This window comes from Rhinolophus sinicus, chromosome 2, assembly GCF_057876585.1.
Source record: "Rhinolophus sinicus isolate RSI-liver-muscle chromosome 2, RSI-T2T, whole genome shotgun sequence".
Lineage (NCBI taxonomy): Eukaryota > Metazoa > Chordata > Mammalia > Chiroptera > Rhinolophidae > Rhinolophus > Rhinolophus sinicus.
The window spans coordinates 19228229-19231559 of NC_142502.1; positions in this window are offsets into that span (position 1 = coordinate 19228229).

Here is a 3331-nt window from a genome sequence, read left to right on the forward strand (position 1 = left end):
TTTATAACCCTGGGGTCAACCCAGATTAGTCTCTGGGAGATAGGAGGAAAGAGCAACAAATATTGTGTTTTCAGCACAGATTGTGAGAGTTTACATAGTACAACACTAGTATATTACTTGGAATATGAACTTTGTGGTTTCCTGCAATCATCTCTGAGAATTTTAGAGCAGAACTGAACTGGTCATCCACAGAATCACCAGCAGAGCTTTTAGAAAATAGATCTCAACCCAGACTTCTATCTCTAACCTGATGCCTACCCAGACCACCCCCAACTGCCATCCTGACACGAGACCACTAATCAGAATCTGCAGGGGTGGCCCAGAAATCCCTATTTTAAACAAGTATTGCCAGTGATTTAGATTGCAATCTTCTAATCTAGCCCATTTTAAAACAAGAAAAAAATGAGACCCAAGAGGAGATGGGAATTTTCCAAAGGTTTAGGGCTCTTTGTACTATAGGATTCTAACCTTCACAGAGAAGCGCTGCCTGTGTGAATTATTATTGCAGGTCTACTGCCAGGATAATGTTTTGTCCTTGTAAGCCCGAAGAATTATACACTCAACAGGAATGCTGAACTAGTCTCACACATCCACCCTTGCACACCTGGGATGTTAGAAGGCTCAAGTTTGGGGGAAGACTTGAGTGGCAGGTACTAAAGCTCCTCTACCATCTCTGTGAACAGGGTGACAAACATGGAGAAAAAGTAATTCACTTAAGCGGGCTTGGATTCTGGTCTGGCTTAAAAACTATAGGATTCTGCATGTAAACATGTCATTTATCTTCTGTTTGGCTTAGCCCTGGTTGAAAGATAATCCTAAATTAGCCTTTGGAAGCATCTTATCTCTCTTTTGTATTTTTAACCAGACATGACCCTCTTTTTCTGTTGTTTCGGCTGTTGTTGACACGGGCATTGAGGTCGAACCCACGGGTCCTTTGGGAGATACCTGAGTTGTTCATTTACTTACTCTCTGACAAGCTTAACTCTCCTTGAAGATCCACCAAATCGTTTTCATACCAAAAATGTTTCTGTACTGTTGACTTGCAAACATAGCACTTAAGTCAACAGTCTTCTCTCAGAGAGCTTCCAGTAAGTTCAAGAAATCTAAGACAAAAGAAAAAAAAATCTCTTCAAGGCTTTCATGAAACCAATTTGTACATATAGCCTCACAACTGCCTTAACTATTATTTAAAAACATGGGAACGCAATCTTTTTTTTCCAAGGGTAGTTTCTAAGTATCTCCCAGGCAGGTATACTTATTAAATATGTGGAACAGCTTAGTCACCAAGAGAAAACTAGAAGTGTTATAAATACCCAGTCTTACCCAGTCAGCAGCTGGAAATATGCCTATTGCTAAGAAGGATGTTTCTACCTTCCTAAAAAGGAAGAAAAAATTTAGCCATAGGAACTTGTTTTTACTTCTCAATACAGACATTCCCTATGTGGAATCTTTCCTTTGGTTTGCCAGGAGCAGGAAGTTGGAGGGAATACAGTTATTTTTTAACCTGGTGGTTTTTCCTCCTGCGGCCCAGAGGAAAAAGAGATTTTCCCATAGCAAACATCTGTATTTCCTTTATTGTTACTCTCATCAATCTTACAACTGCTTGTTCAATATCTGTCTTCCAATTAGACAACAAATTCCAGTAGATGGACTATGTTTTTCTTATTTGTTACTTGTCTGTGGTATAGAGCCCTGATACATAGTATAAATATCTTTTGAAGAAAATGCTTATTACATTATGTTGAAGCCATAGTCTTCAACAGGGATGATTAGAGTAAGATTTAAATTGTAGATTAAGCCACTATGTTGAGTTGGAGTTGCTGTATGTGTACAAGGTAGTGGTGATATAGTGGAATTAATTAAGTGAAAAAGAGGGAATTTCTAATTTTGAAAGCAAAAACAGGGAATAATCTTGTGATTACATTGAACATGGTGTGATTACATTCATAACCATTAGGAGTCAAAGAGAAAAATGTCAAACTGCACCAAAGTCTGGCTATCATAAAACATCTTTTATCTATTATATAGTACATTTAGTGTTTTAAGTTCAGGGTATTTTAACAATGAGGGGTATTAGATTTTTTTAAAGTACTAGTGTAAAAGTAGTCACATCTGAGGTTTAAACTGTATAATTTCAACAACACAATTAGCATCTTAAAAGCTCTTGAAAAATGAATATTCAAAGTTCAACGTATGGAGTGTCAGCAATAACATCATAAATGTTACCTGCTTGAAAAAAACTGGGAGAGTAATATTATTTTATGGAAAATCCTCTTTCGATGGCATAGCTACCCATCTGAAAACATGATAATGAAAGAGTCTAATTGAGAAATGGTTGAGAGCATATCTTTGTTAAATTTAAGTCCTTTGATAGTGCTGTTCCTTCTGACGAAAACTAAGATGAATGAACTGAGAATTGTAACAGCAGATCAGGATCAAAATTGGAAAGCTATGACCATGTAAAGTAAAAGAGACAAATTTACTCATATTGACTTTTCAGTTAAAAATTTTGAATACACTACACTTAGAAAAAAATCACTTAGAATAATGTATGCCTGAATATTTAAATATTTGACTTATTTTTAGAAAATCTGCAATTTGGCAGTTTTATTGAGGTATAATGACATACAATAAACTGCATATGTGCAAAGTGTACAATTTGATAAGTTTTGACATATGTTTATATCTGTGAAATCATCATCACAATCACGAAAATCTATCAACCTGAAAAGTTTCCTCACAGTCCTTCATAATTCCTCACTCCTATACCTTCCCCTGGACAAATTGATTTGCTCTCTCTCTTTTTTTTAAATTAAAAAAAAAGATTTAAAAGATTTAAAAATTTTGTTGAATTGGGTTAAAAAAACACAACATGAAATTTACCATATTAAGGCTATAACAAAGAGTAGAGCAGAGATTAATGAAATTGAAAATAGAAAAAAAAATCAACAATGCTAAGAGTTGGGTTTTTTTGGAAAGAGCAATAAAGTTGAGAAACCCTTAGTTAGATTTAATCAGGACAAAAGAGAGAGAACTCAAATAAGTAAAATAAGAGATGAGCTCTTTCAACCAACGCCACAGAAATAAAAATAATTGTAAGAGAGTACTATGAACAACTGTATGACAACAAACTGGATAATCTACAAGAAATAGTAACATTCCTAGAAACACACAATCGACTAAAACTGAATCCTGAAGAAAAAGAAAACCTGTGCAGAACAATACCTAGTAAGAAGAGTGAGTCAGTACACAAAATAATTGGAAGTGACAAGCAACATTAATTATAGCTGATAACCTTTATGTCTGAGTGACTAAACGAAAGAAAAGGCAT